Below are 15,705 nucleotides of genomic sequence, written 5' to 3'. Positions count from 1 at the left end.
TGGAAGTAAGTTATCTATCCCGGATTTAGCCTTCTTAGCTGCTGCATTACAAGGTGATAGGACTTATAACTTGGGTGCTTTGATAGCCTATAGACTTGCTACTAACCGTGAGAAGGGAGGAATTTGTGGAGGTCTCGTCGCCTCTCGTTTATTAGATATGCATGGTGTAGAACCTCATCATCTTGATATTCCGTTCACCGTAGAGAAACTTGACATAGCCTCCATGATTAAACATGAATTTGTTTCTAATTCATCTAACTTGGGTAACCTGTTGTACAAGATGACTTTTTATAAGAAAACTTGGAGATTAACTAAGAAAACTGAAAAACTAGTAAAATTGCCTGCGCCTGTTCTATTTAACCTTGATTCCAGGAATGATTGGTCAGTCACAGAAGGTGCACTGAATGCACACATAGAGGGAGGAGGCCACCATGCAAGAGATAACACGGAGGAGGCCGAGGAACCTCTCGACTCATCCGATGCAGCAAGTTCCTCACATCAACATTTTGGACATGTGGAGCCTCCACGTTCTTCTTCTGCACAGTGGCCCTACTATGACTATGCCATGTACGATCCACCAGCATGGAACCCTGACCCTCGCTGGGGTTGAACTCCACTTAGGCCAAAAGCCTAAGCTTGGGGGGAGGTATACCGGTATCACTCATTCTTTGCATATTATGATTGCTGGATACTTATATATACTTGTTTAGTTTGTTTGAGTGGTTTTCTAATGAGAGGAAGATGATATTTGGGGAAGTGCTGATTGAAAACAGATTCTGGGCTGTCACCATAAAAATTCTCAAAAACAGCCAGAACGTTATTTTGCGAAGCCAATTTTTGTGCATGTTCCCCAGGTTATTATCTAACTTTCATTAGTTGAACACTTTTCGAGCTGAGCAACGGAAGATTTTTGTAAAAATCGATTTCTGTACTGCTGTCAAGTTTTGGCAGATTTCTGTCATCTTGCTTTTCTGTGTTTCTTTTAGTTTTCATTTTCTTGTTTTTGCTTTGTTTCTTTCCTTAAACACAAAAAGACCAAAAATATTTCTGTTGTTTCTCTTCATCATTTGTTTGTTTTGGTTTCTTGCATTTATTTCGCTTTATTTGCTATTACTAGTTTGCTACAAGAAAACCCAAAAAGATTTTGCTTTGTTTGCTTGTTTCCTTTGTTCTTGTTCCCAATTCGAAAACACCAAAAATATTTGCTGTTCTTCTTTGGTTTGTAAAGTTCATCATGAGTTCAATGGTCTTCGGTGGCTGGAGCGTGGTTTTCATCTTATATTATCCAAGCTACACAAGTGAAAGGCAATAATGACGATCTACGACAATTGGATTGTGGTGAGAGGCTGGTATGAACTCTATTTGTTTTCATTTTTGTACATATACTCATCCATGTGAGCATGCTTAGTTGGTTCATGTGAGGTATATGTCATTTGAGAAAGTCTAGTAGTTCATGATCTCTCATGTTTAGCTCCAATTTATTAATATGAGTAGCATGTCATGGATGTTTGCTTGCATTGTTTTATTCACAAGTAGGTATGGCATTGTGGTATCCTCCTCTGAATAATTCATTTATATCGACTTGGCACATGCTCACGCATGCATATGACTGAACCAAAGTCAATTAAGCCTCAATGATTTATATTGCTTCAGAGTTCTTGTATCACTTTTATGCCTCTGTTAATTTATTTTGCCGCAAGCATGATTATGACAGTTATTGCTCTCTTGATTTGTCGCTCCCCAGTCTATTGCTAGCCTTCACTAAATCGAGCGGGAACGCTGCTCGTGCTTCCAAACACCTGAAAACCAAGTTGTTCCAAAGTGTCCACCATAAATACCTATGCATGGCATTTCAAACCATTTCAAGTAAATTCTCATGCGCTACCTTTAAAACCTTCAAAATGCTTCTCAATTTGTGTTTATGTTTCATAGCTCATGAGAAAGTATGTGGTGTTCAGCTTTCAACCTTGTCATTTACTCTTGACGGACTCTCATATGGACTAGTGGCACATCCGCTTATCCAATAATTTTGCAAAAAGAGCTGGCAATGGGATTCCCAGTCTCGAATTAATTAACTTAAATAGACACTCCTCCATGCTTTGTGATTGATGGACAGCACCCGAAGGATTCGGTTAGCCATGGCTTGTGTAAGCAAAGGTTGGGGGGAGTGTCATCATCATAATAAAACTAAAATAAAAAGGCACTCCTTCATGGTATGTGATTGTTGGCAGGCACCCGAGGATTTGGTTAGCCATGGTTTGTGTAAGAAAGGTTGGAAGGAGTGCCACATAAACATGCAAATAATTCATGGGAGCCGCTCTTGAAAGTCTGGTTGGCGAGGTAGTTAGTGTACCCATTACCATTCGTTGACAACAACAAACACCTCTCAAAATAATTTTACTCCTGCTTTAAAAATGAAAAGCTCTAGCGCATGTTAATCCCTGCTTCCCTCTGCGAAGGGTCAATCTTTTATTTTTATGTTGTGTCTCCATCCTTTCTTTGAGCACTATCTTGAGAGCACAACTGTCATTCTTAGTATAATATGCTTGTCTCAAAATATTATTAATTGTGGTATAACTTTGATGCTTTTATCTTTGACAATCTCTATTTCTAGTCCTTCTATGAACTTCAGAGGTGCCTGAGCATTTATGTTTTGCTATTCAAATACAGGCAAGCGAGATACCACTTTATCATATTCTCTTATGAACATCGCAATCCTGCTTATATACATGATTCATGATGCTTATTATTAATTGTTGGTACCTCTCCATGATTGACATAGCTGTTAGATGATATTATTTGCATGCATCTCATTATGAACTGCCTAAGTATTAGCCATAGCATGAGAATATATACATCATATGAGGAAATGTGTTCGCGAAAGTTCTTTTATCGCTCAGTTGTAACTGAATTGCTTGAGGACAAGCAATAAGCTAAGCTTGGGGGGAGTTGATACGTCCAAAACGTATCTACTTTCCCGAACACTTTTGCTATTGTTTTGCCTCTAATTTGTGTATTTTGGATGCAACTAACACGGACTAACGCTGTTTTCAGCAGAACTGTTCTGGTGTCTCGTTTTTGTGCAGAAATCCAACTTTTGGGAAAATCCTCGGAATTTATGCAGAAGGCCCTATTTTCCCAGAATACCGACGGAGCCAGAAGGACAAGTAAGGTGGAGGCCCGAGGGCCCCACACCATAGGGCGGCGCGGCCCAGGGGGGGCCCGCGCGGCCATGTGGTGTGGCCCCCTCGGCTGGCCTCCGACGCCCTCCTTCGGACTATTTATCGCCCTCGACCTAAAAACGCACGGGGAGAAGTCGAAGTCGCCAGAAACCCTCCAGAACGCCGCCACATCGTGAAACTCCGTCGCAGGAGCCAGAAGTCTCCGTTCTGGCACTCCGCCGGGACGGGGAATTGGAGGAGATCATCACCGCCATCACCACCGACGCCTCTCCATCAACCAGCAATGTTTCCCCCATCCATGTGTGAGTAATTCCCCCGCTGTAGGCTGAAGGGGATGGTAGGGATTGGATGAGATTGGTCATGTAATAGCATTAGATTGTTAGGGCATAGTGCCTAGTGTCCGTAATTGGTACTTTGATGATATTGTTGCAACTTGTTATGCTTAATGCTTGTCACTAGGGCCCGAGTGCCATGATCTCAGATCTGAACATGTTATTATTTCATCATGATATTCATTGTTTATGGTCTTACCTGCAAGTTGTATACACATGTCGCTGTCCGGAACCAATGGCCCCGAAGTGACAGAAATCGGGACAACCGGAGGGGATGGTAGTGATGTGAGGATCACATGTGTTCACGGAGTGTTAATGCTTTGCTCCGGTACTCTATTAAAAGGAGTACCTTAATATCCAGTAGATTCCCTTGAGGCCCGGCTGCCACCGGCTGGTAGGACAAAAGATGTTGTGCAAGTTTCTCATTGCGAGCACGTACGACTATAATTGGAACACATGCCTATTGATTGCTTTGTACTTCGACACCGTTTTATTATTATCTGCAAATGCCCTGCTATGATTGTTACATGAGTTTCTCTCATCCATGCAACGCCCGTTATCCATCCCTGTGCCTACAGTATTTTAATCCTGCTGTTTACTATAATTACTACTGCTGTTTCTGCTACTCTGCTGCTGTTATTTCACTACTGCTACTGCTATAAAACTGTTACTACTGATAAACTCTTGCGAGCAAGTCTGTTTCCAGGTGCAGCTGAATTGACAACTCCGCTGTTAAGGCTTCCAAGTATTATTTGTCTCCCCTTGTGTCGAATCAATAAATTGGGTAATACTACCCTCGAAGACTGCTGCGATCCCCTATACTTGTGGGTTATCAAGAACCATGTTTAGGGACCGGCCAACAATATGACATCAGAAAAAGAGCATACTTGGGTTTCAGCAGCTGGAGTACGGGAGGAGCCTTTGTTTGCGTGATGCTAAAACGCCATCAGGTCGGTCGATCAATGGCGCTGACTTAAGATGGATCATGTCACATGTGAGCCGAGGTTAGGAAGGGCAGCCAGATTGAAAATCATCGCCGCTGGTTTCCAGGAGGAAGAACTCATTGCTGCTGATTTCTCAAAGAAGGGACTCATCGCTGCTGGATCGGGGGGAGGTAGAGACTGTCAATCTATATTGCTTTGTTAAATTTTTTAGTAATCAAGAATAGAGATCCTTTTTTGCGGGTAAGAATAGAGATCTTAACTTCACAACCAAAAAAGAGCATACTTATCTAAATTCGTATTACGATCCGTACATGGCTGATCACAATGAAAATAAACAAAAACAGTAAATCCGAAAAAATCAAATAGATTGGTCCGTTGGCCTCCAAAGCAAAGTGCTAGGACGAACTTTGTAAAATAAGGACAGATCAAGGAATTAGTGTTGGATACGCCCTTTGACTGGAAACAATATCTACCTTGCCGTCGCCAGACGCCCGGACAGATACCATCTCCGAGAGGTCCTCGAGCAGAGCGTACGTCTAAGAAAGATGAGAGGAGGACTCAACCAAATTTTCGCATTAGCCCATAGCAGATCAGGAGTAGTGGCGGCAGCTGTGGCGACTGGCCATATATCTGAAAGCTTGAGGCGGGTAGTAGAATAGACATAACATAAGATAGGTTCAACCTGAGGAAGGGGAGGAGTCGTGATAGCCTACGACTTGGAGAGAGGTGGCGGAGGTATTTGGCAGATCCGACAACTAAGACAATCACTAATCCAGGATTAATGTTGAGACTTAATGGGAGTCTCCAATTAGTAAATATAAGATGGAACTAAAGACTGCAGACACGGAAGAGCAAATGTATGCGTTCCTGTCACTAGTGGAAAATAGGGCTTCCGTGGGAGCCATTTGTCGCGGGCGCACCTGCACCCGCGACAAATGGGGTGGTCACGTCGCTCCGAATCCGGCAGAGGCTTTCGCGGCACCCCTTTTGTCGCGGGTCGTAGCCCGCGACAAAAGGGCCATGCCTATATATATAGACAAGCAGCCAGCCACCCCCCACCTCATTTTTTCCTTGGTGGTGAAGGTGGAGGTGTATGCTAGCTCATTTTTTCTACATGTGCACAAGAGGTGTTTGATGGAATGCTTGTGAGAGGGATGCCACTTGGTTTTATTTGATAAGATTTCTCCTCTTTTTGATCCTAAAAGGTTAGCAACTATTTTCTCGTATATATATGTATAGTCCGTACAATACTAATTTTAGCAAGGTGATTGCATCTGATACATATAATTGTACTTATGATGCAGATGAGTCATCCATGGATGTACGGTAACCGATGTGTTCTCGCTTTCAGAGAGGGCGTGAATTCTTTCCTGCTTGTGGCCGAGGCCAACAAGTCGAAGCAAGGTTTTATGTGTTGTCCATGTCTAAAATGTAAGAACGAGAAGGATTACTCTTGCTCAAGAGACATTAAGAGCCACCTGCTTCGGTTTGGATTCATGTCCAGCTATAATGTTTGGACCAAGCACGGAGAAGAAGGGGTTATGATGGAAGACGGCGAAGAAGAAGAAGATAATGATGACCATTACCGATCTATGTTCTCTGAATGCTTTGATACCGCAATGGACGACAATGAAGAAGAAGGAGGTGAAGAACATGCATCAGATGGTCCTGTTGATGATGATCTTCGTCGGGCCATTTCTGATGCAAGAAGAGACTGTGGCACGGATAAGGAGAGGTTGCAGTTCGACAAGATGTTAGAGGACCACCACAAATTGTTGTACCCAGGTTGTGAAGATGGGCAGAGAAAGTTGGGTAGCATATTGGAATTGCTGAAATGGAAGGCAGAGGTCGGTGTGACTGACTCGGGATTTGAGAAATTGATGATAATATTAAAGAAGCTGTTTCCAAGAAATAATGAATTGCCCGTCAGTACATATAAAGCAAAGAAGCTTGTCTGCCCTCTAGGATTAGATGTGCAGAAGATACATGCATGCATTAATGATTGTATCCTCTACCGCGGTGAGAAGTACGAGAATTTGAATAAATGTCCGATATGTGGTGCATTGCGGTATAAGATCAGAAAAGATGACCCTGGTGATGTTGAGGGCGAGCCACCTAGGAAGAGGGTTCCTGCGAAGGTGATGTGGTATGCTCCAATAATACCACGGTTGAAACGTTTGTTCAGAAACAAAGAGCATGCCAAGTTGTTGCGATGGCACATGGAAGAGAAGTATTAAACAACAAAGGCTTGTTTAGTCCAAATGGATGCTCTACCTCCAAATAGACGGTCGTTAGTACCGCTTGTCTGTCGATCTTGAGCTCCATGTATATATATATGTAAGGGAAGAATATGTAAGGGGAATCGACTTGTGCTTCCATATTTGTTTGATCGATCTATATATATATAATGAATGAACGTGTATAACTTCTAGTAGCGTACAAATATATGCAACTTTTATTTTCGAATGGAAAAAATGAAATAAAAGGGGGGTCGGTGGCGGCGGGGGGGGGGGGGGGGTGCTGCACCCCACAAACCCTAAAGCAGCAGGGTTGTGCGCGCGCCACGTAGAGGGCCTTTTGTCGCGGGTGGTATTACCACCCGCGACAAAAGGGCCTGTCCCCTGCGCGCCCCGCACCTGCCACGTGGTGGACCTTATGTCGCGGGTCGTAAGCGACCCGCGATAAAAGGGGGACCCTTTTATCGCCTCCCTTGTCGCGGCTGGCCGCCCGCGACAAAAGGCCCTTACCACCCGCGACATTAGGCCTGTTGTGTGTCTCTCAAGACTAACTCGGGAGCAGCATGTCTGGTGAAATAACGAGATGCAATAAGAGTTGTGATCATCTGTTTTAGTTTATTTCCAGTGAACTGTTCATTTTAGTTGCTCTAGCATGTCCTAAACTACATGTGATCATTTGTTTTAGTTTATTTCCAGTGAACTGTTCATCTTACTTGCTCTAGCATGTCCTAAACTAGGGCTGCTCGGTTGTTTTAGTTTTATAGACTTGCACCCAATGGATGCATGAATAATATATCTCATACTCAATAAGATCATGCCTTACTTGCTACCCTCCCATTACTTCAGTAGTAGTATAATAATTGCAATGAAACACAACCTCACATAGATGTTCTTTTCGAAGTAAACCTTACATAGGTGTTGCAAAACTCTGTAAAGTTTCCATGCCCCGAGTCTTAAGATTCTCTAGCCAACAGAAGAGGTCCAGGAAACATTCCGGTTTTCTCATTACATAATGTGAGACTACATTACCATGGATGACAAAATAACAGAAGGGCACATGTGAATGAATTAGGATTCCGTTTCCCGCTGAACATTGCGAGTGCCTTCCTATCTGGGGGTTTCAGCTCCACTTTCTTCTTGCCGCTGTGCGTAAATATGTCCTCGGCGCCCAGGAAATCATCCCCCTATAGCAAACAGTAATGGTTATATGGGTTGTTCTTCTATGAAGAACTTCATTGCTACAAACAGGAAATCTGCAAAACTTTACAACTGAGATATTTGAACTATGTATCCTTGTTACTGCGATCATGTACAACAATAGCAGGGGCAGAACCTTCGAGGCAAGTTGATCTTCACGTAAAATGGGGTCATTAATTACGGCAGATCTTCCACCTTGGGGCATTGGGAGGGAAAACAGCAAACAAATAGGCAATTAGTTACACCATTATCGACATCACTATATGAATCAACTCAGCAAAGGTCAGCTGGGCACATGGAAATATTTCAACCCAAGTATTCAAGAACAAGTAATGGAATGAACATGAAAGCCCAAATGGAAAACCATCACACTGTTACATATTTAAAATCTGCTTCACTGAAGAGACATCAGATGTTCTAATATCAAGCCATGCATATGGAACTGACTGAGTTCTAGGTATCCATCACCATTGATTTGAAAGGACCCACTTCTTCACTTCTACACCTCTGACCTCCACAGAAAGAAATATTCACATGTGTTATATTGTGATCCAAATTCATATACTAAAGGGAGGCTAACTTCTAACGAGCGGAGCGAGGCCCATCGCCGGTAGGCTTGGGCCGAAGCGTAGTGGAGTCTGAAGTTAGCACATACATCGTGTGTCTAGGGCAGCGTCCCTGGATGTGCGGCGGCGGCTCCTCCACCACGGCCTCCGGTGATAGATGGTGGTGGCGGCGGCTGTTGGATCTTGTGACCGCCGAGATTCATCGTCGGCTTCTGCTGGCGGTGCGAGGAAGGGGGCGGCGATGTGCGGGGCGAGGATGGTGTGGTTGCAGCTTCCGCCGTCCACCGAATTCTCCTTCGTCAACGTTGGTCAGCGAATGGTGGCGTGGGGGCCTATTCGTCTGCTTCGGGTTTGAAGGTGGTGGTCCTAGGGTTCTTCTTCTGCGAAGATGAAGACCTACCGGATGCTGATCCTTTTCATCTAGCCGGAGTGTTGAGATCCGGAAGGCTCCATCGGTGAATGCATCAGCGCATCTTTTGCCTGTAGTTTGCCCGACCGTTTGGTTCTGGAGGGAGCGACGTGAAGCTCTTTTTTTTGTGTTGACATCATGTGACTATGGATCCATGATGAAAGTCGGAAGAAGAGAATTTCATGAAGGCCAAATGGGAGGACTAGCTAAGGGAGGTTCAAGTCTCCGCGCTGTTGAGGGACTTGCTTGGTGTTCCGGGCTTCACAGTGATACGTCTCCGACGTATCGATAATTTCTTATGTTCCATGCCACATTATTGATGATATCTACATGTTTTATACACATTATATGTCATATTTATGCATTTTCTGGCACTAACCTATTAACGAGATGTCGAAGAGCCAGTTGCTGTTTTCTGCTGTTTTTTGTTTCAGAAATCCTAGTAAGGAAATATTCTCGGAATTGGACGAAATCAACGCCCAGGGGCCTATTTTGCCACGAAGCTTCCAGAAGACCGAAGATGAAACGAAGTGGGGCCACGAGGTGGCCAGACACTAGGGCGGCGCGGCCTGGAGCCTGGCCGCGCGGCCCTGGCGTCTGGGCCCCTCGTGACGCCCCTTGACCTACCTCTTCGCCTACTTAAGCCTCCGTCGATAATAGCCCCAGTACCGAGAGCCACGATACGGAAAACCTTCCAGAGACGCCGCCGCCGCCAATCCCATCTCGGGGGATTCAGGAGATCGCCTCCGGCACCCTGCCGGAGAGGGGAATCATCTCCCGGAGGACTCTTCACCGCCATGGTCGCCTCCGGAGTGATGAGTGAGTAGTTCACCCCTGGACTATGGGTCCATAGCAGTAGCTAGATGGTTGTCTTCTCCTTGTGTGCTTCATTATCGGATCTTGTGAGCTGCCTAACATGATCAAGATCATCTATCTGTAATGCTATATGTTGTGTTTGTTGGGATCCGATGGATAGAGAATACTATGTTATGTTGATTATCAATCTATTACCTATGTGTTGTTTATGATCTTGCATGCTCTCCATTATTAGTAGAGGCTCTGGCCAAGTTTTTGTTCTTAACTCCAAGAGGGAATATTTATGCTCGATAGTGGGTTCATGCCTCCATTAAATCTGGGACAGTGACAGAAAGTTCTAAGGTTGTGGATGTGCGGTTGCCACTAGGGATAAAACATTGATGCTATGTCCGAGGATGTAGTTATTGATTACATTACGCACCATACTTAATGCAATTGTCTGTTGTTTGCAACTTAATACTGGAAGGGGTTTGGATGATAACCTGAAAGTGGACTTTTTAGGCATAGATGCATGCTGGATAGCGGTCTATGTACTTTGTCGTAATGCCCAATTAAATCTCACAATACTCATCATGTCATGTATGTGCATTGTCATGCCCTCTCTATTTGTCAATTGCCCAACTGTAATTTGTTCACCCAACATGCTATTTATCTTATGGGAGAGACACCTCTAGTGAACTGTGGATCCCGGTCCATTCTTTTAATCGAATACAATCTACTGCAATACTTGTTCTACTGTTTTCTGCAAACAATCATCATCCACACTATACATCTAATCCTTTGTTACAGCAAGCCGGTGAGATTGACAACCTCACTGTTTCGTTGGGGCAAAGTACTTTGGTTGTGTTGTGCAGGTTTCACGTTGGCGCCGGAATCCCTGGTGTTGCGCCGCACTACATCTCGCCGCCATCAACCTTCAACGTGCTTCTTGACTCCTACTGGTTCGATAAACCTTGGTTTCTTACTGAGGGAAACTTACTGCTGTACGCATCACACCTTCCTCTTGGGGTTCCCAACGGACGCGTGTTGAACGGGAAGACAATACGTCATCTACGCGTATCAAACAGCAGCGGTATGAAAGTGGGGGCGACAACACAGGTGAAGTTCAGAGTCCTAACTTTCAGGATGAAAACCCAGGGTCTGGCCTTAACTGGTTGTGCCTGGCAATGGCCTTATTGGAGGCATTGTTTTGAGAGCGGGGACTATCTTCAGGATGAAAACCTAAGATCTTTGATCGGGCGACGACGGTGTTAGAGCATTGTTTCCTTCTTGAAGGCGTCGTTTTTTGAGAGTCTGTATTCCAGGTGTTGTCTTGGTAGTGGATGTATTGCTGCTGTTAGACCCGAGATACTGTAGCGGAACTTTTGTTTCTTAGTTTTGTTTTCTATATTTTGGCTATGTGCATCCGTAGTGCCATTAGGGTGATGCGTTGTTGCAGAAGCTGGGTGTAATTGGTATCTGTTGATATTAATATATTTCCTTTATCAAAAAAGGAATGCTTGCGAGGGGGGGGGGGGCGGCAGCCCCCCGCGGTATGAATCGTTGCCACCGCCTATATATGCATCTTGTAAGCCGCTGGTTAGGGTTGATTAGAATATAAGATAACCCACGGTATTTGTAAACACTCCCAGATATAGTGAATTTTTGTTGACTGGCGTCCGTGGTTTTTCCCCTTCTGTATTGGAAGGAGTTTTCCACGCTAAATCTCGTGTCTCCGCTGCGTTTTCTTTTATCGTTCTTTGTTATTTACTTGTCGCTTTTATAACAATATGCTCTATGATAACATTGTCCCATATGTATTTTCAAATGTTTCTTGGAGAATAGCGGACCATACAACAAACAAGCAATCACAATGGCCACGCTACAGAGAAGTGACAGAACAAGACAAGTACTAGGCAATACGGGAAAAAGCATAAGGAAAAAAGTCTATTTCAAACCCTGAACTCGTAGAGGTTTGGCGGTTTGAACCCTGAAGTCGAAATCCCTGTCGTTCATACCCTGAACTATTATATCCCGGTTTAAATTAAACCTTGAACCTGTTTGGTACACCGGGAAGCAAAAATCCCGGCCGGGATTACATGCTACTTTCACTCATAGTGGAGCCCATGTATCATATTCATTTTCTTCTACTAATTTTCTTTTATTTACTCTCAAATTCATCCCAATCGAGCAACCCGTGGCAACGGCATCAACAGGGATGGTGTCTGGGAAGAGTCGGGGCTGCGTGAGATAGGCACCTGCGGCGCGTCCGGCCTGATGGCTTGGCCAGATTATGTTCTGAAGTTAGGACGAACAGCTCAGCTGATTAATTTAGTTGTCTCTCCAATCTCATCTCTCACTATGTTTCTAAATCGAAGGCAGCGACGTTGCTCCAAATCACGGGTAGTAGTGGTGCTGGATAACAACACTTGATTAATCAGCGCATATACACCAGTACTAGACAAATATTTTGTCTCTGTGAATTGCTACACACACAGATAACATCACTTCATAAATGTCGATGTGGTAGTACCGTAGTACTGGTACTGGATCGATGTTTGTTTCAATTCTTCCACAGATTTGCGGTCGATTAGACGGACATCACCAGTTCATCTGTACCGGATTTGGGCGGCCTGTGCCGACCAGCACTTGCGCATGCGATATAGCCCTCTCCCCTCGGCTACCGCCGCGCGGGGACTCGAGGCCATGCGGAGCCGCCGCGAGATCTTGGCCAATTACCGTCGGATGGCATCCTGGGATGGCGGGCGCTTGCTTTGTTTAGTGGCGTGTTGCTCGTCCTCGTCCCTCGCGCGGGGCAGTTAGTCCATGAACAGCTGGAGCGAGGATGTGCATTGGAGTGGCGTGGCCGTCGAACGACGTGGTCAGATGGGCAGGCATGCTGCTCTGCGCGGGGCCCTCCTCTACGGCAAGATGAGAACATAATCCAAGAGAGAGGGGAATAGAGGTAGGAGATACATATGACAGGTGGGCCCATGATGGTAGTGAGAGTAACAATTTTTAAATTTCATTTATTTTCTGAAAATCCAGCTCAGGGTTTAATTTAGACCGGGATATAATAGTTCAGGGTATGAACAACAGGGATTTCGATTTCAGGGTTCAAACCGCCAAACCTCTACGAGTTCAGGGTTTGAAATGGACTTTTTCCAAAGCATAAACAAGTGAGCAGTTGCCGCACTCACTTTTTGTTCCTCGGAATGTAACACGTATGCGTCGTGAAGCCATAGTGATCCCATTTTCACCGGAGCAGTGCTATACGTACGATCGAATTGGTCCGATAATTCGGTACGATCAGACTAGTCTAGTCGTTTGTGGGTCCGATCATGGGAAGCCTCCTCCTGAGTCTGGTCGTACACGGATCGTACACGTTAGATTCGTACGTGAGGCATTTCCGTTTTGCATGGCATAGTCACTAGTAACACATGCTACAGTAGATTCAGATAAGGACATCAGTGCCCAACTCTGCTCACTGCTCTCATCATCTACAAAAGAAGCCTCGAGGCTTTCCTCTGTCTCACTTTTTATATCTAAGTTACCCAATTGCTGAGTACATGCATCAGTAGCGTCTCTCCCTTCAACAGTAGCAGCATTGCCTACCCCATTCTCTCCATTAGATAGTTAGTCAGAGTGGAAATTGTCTCCAGCAATTTTGGGTTCATTCTCTTCCCGGGATTGCAACATATCAGTATTTGACCTTGCTTTCTCTGGAACAACAGAAGGGTCATCCACTGGATCCAAACCGTTTTCATATAAATCGTTATCATCATCGACTGATGGAGCAATAGAACTTGTGTCAAAACTTTGTTCAGATCCTTTGAGGGCATCACGCCTCGCTTTCCTCCTAAAATATTTTCTGTGTGTGGTACGGCTTATAGCAGGAAACCAACCTTCATTATTCTCGTCATCCTCCCAAGGTATACAAGCATCTCTCTTTGAAGGCTGAAACTCTTCAGCCCCTTGCACTAGCTACGGGAGAGTTCACGTGCGCCGACAGTCAGGCGATGTGCCGACAGCCAAATGTCGGGGTTGTCGGCACAGAGGCCCTATCGACCGGCGACGGAACTGACCGTCGGCACAGGCCGGCCATCGGCACACCGCAGGATACACCGACGGCCACCCTTGGCGCAACTCCGGTCGTCGGCACAGCAAGGTGGTGACCGAAGGCCACCATCGGCACACCAACTGACAGGCGGGCCTAGCCATTACTCCATCACGGTGCCGTTCAGGCTGTGCCGACGGTAGCCCACGGCACAAACATGGCCATCGGCAGAACTTATGCACCTTTTTTACTTTTACACTTTGATTTAGTACAAAGATAACTTTTACCCATATAATTGTTAATCCCAATCAATTTTATTTGTTTATTTCTTCCTCAGTACTATTTTGGCGAACCCATTTGCGGAAACCTATGTATAAGGGCGGTATAGATCCCTCGGGATCCTGGTCTAGGGTTTCCCCAGAAATCGAGCCTCGGAGGGTTTGAATGGCCCCGAAACTTGTGTGTATCCACATGGCATGCACAAAATTGATGTGAGAAGGTTTTATATCCAAGGCTACCCCAGGTGTGTCTGGCTTCTCGAACATGGGGTTCATACACTTAGGGAGATTCTGGATGTAAAGGGGGAACTCCCTGGGAGGTGAACCGGAGAGAACCTTGAGATCATATGGGATGATCCTTGTTACCACATGTACCTATGACCTAACCAAGCTCAAATGGAGGCATATGCCCACCAGGGGACCCCCGCTGGGATGTAGTCAAAGGGGTAGACCGCCCGGTCAATAGAAGTAGGGTTTCGTCAGAAATCGAGCCTCGGAGGGTGTGAATGGCCCCAAATTTTGTGTGTCCACATGGCATGCACAAAATTGATTTGAGATGGTTTTATATCCAAGGCTACCCCCAGGTGTGTCTGGCTTCTTGGACATGGGGTTCCTACACTTAGGCAGAGTTTGGATGTATAGGGGGAACTCCCTAGGAGGTGAACCGGAGAGAACCTTGAGATCATATGGGAGGATTGCATACAACTTTATGTGCTTATGAACATGGTGGAAGTGGTCGATTTCGCGAGGTAAATGGTGAAGCAATTACTTTGCAACCAGTAACTTGGTTTTGGTCTAATACGTATTTTCTCCTTTGGTTTTGGTCTAATACGTATTTTCTCATTTCAGCCAATTCCAAGATGAGGTCACGAAGGAATGGTCCCACTCCCACGCAGTGGTACACTCTTCTGAAAGAGGGTGTCCCGCCCTTAAATAAAATCTTCGTGAACTAGTACCATGAAAAATTAATTTCTAAAATGTCCCTCTTACTTTGCAATTCATGACTTGTCTTATTACATGTAACTAATGCACAAAATAATCTGAACTAAACTTGTAGGGAGATGATCCCAACGTTGAGATGACAGACGAGTTGAGATGCGTTTCCCAGGGTTTTAACCGTAGAGTCCATACGCATGATAAGTATGATGTAAATTGGTATCGCTTACATACGGAGTTTCACGAGAAGAACCGGCCTAATGCAAAAACAATAAATAGTCTACACCAGCGGAGCCGATGGCACTGATTATTACGGAAGGTTACAAAAGGTATACGAGTTGACGTTCAACAACGCAAACATAGAACTCAAGCTCTTTGCGTTCAAATGCCATTGGATCGACCCAAACGGTGGAATGAGAAGCACCCCCTCCATTGGGTTAGTTGAAGTTAGGCCTTCAACCACCTACAGCGGAGCCGATGTCTATATTGTGGCTCACCAAGCCAAGCAAGTTTATTATTTGTCCTACCCATGTCCGAACGAGGAACTCATGGGCTGGGAAGTCGTGTTCCAGGTATCGCCACATGGTAAGCTACCCATCCCCTCCGACGATGATTACAACAACATTGACCCGGTAACATATGAGGGAATTTTCTATCAAGAGGAAGCGCAGTTCGGGGACCTTCAAATAGACATAGGTCTTCAGGATCTCCACAACGACGTACAAATGCGTGGTGAGACCGTGGTGGACCCAAAGGACATATCTATGCTCAC

The 15,705-nt window shown here is 45.1% G+C and overlaps 1 pseudogene; it reads right to left on the bottom strand.

Moving 5' to 3' along the window:
* Positions 1–7,720: 7,720 nt before the first annotated feature.
* Positions 7,721–13,851, bottom strand: LOC127310775 (RNA-binding NOB1-like protein; annotated as a pseudogene).
* Positions 13,852–15,705: the final 1,854 nt, after the last annotated feature.

Source organism: Lolium perenne, chromosome 6 (assembly GCF_019359855.2).
Source record: "Lolium perenne isolate Kyuss_39 chromosome 6, Kyuss_2.0, whole genome shotgun sequence".
In the NCBI taxonomy this organism is placed as follows: domain Eukaryota; kingdom Viridiplantae; phylum Streptophyta; class Magnoliopsida; order Poales; family Poaceae; genus Lolium; species Lolium perenne.
This window is presented reverse-complemented; position numbering and strand designations above follow the sequence as displayed.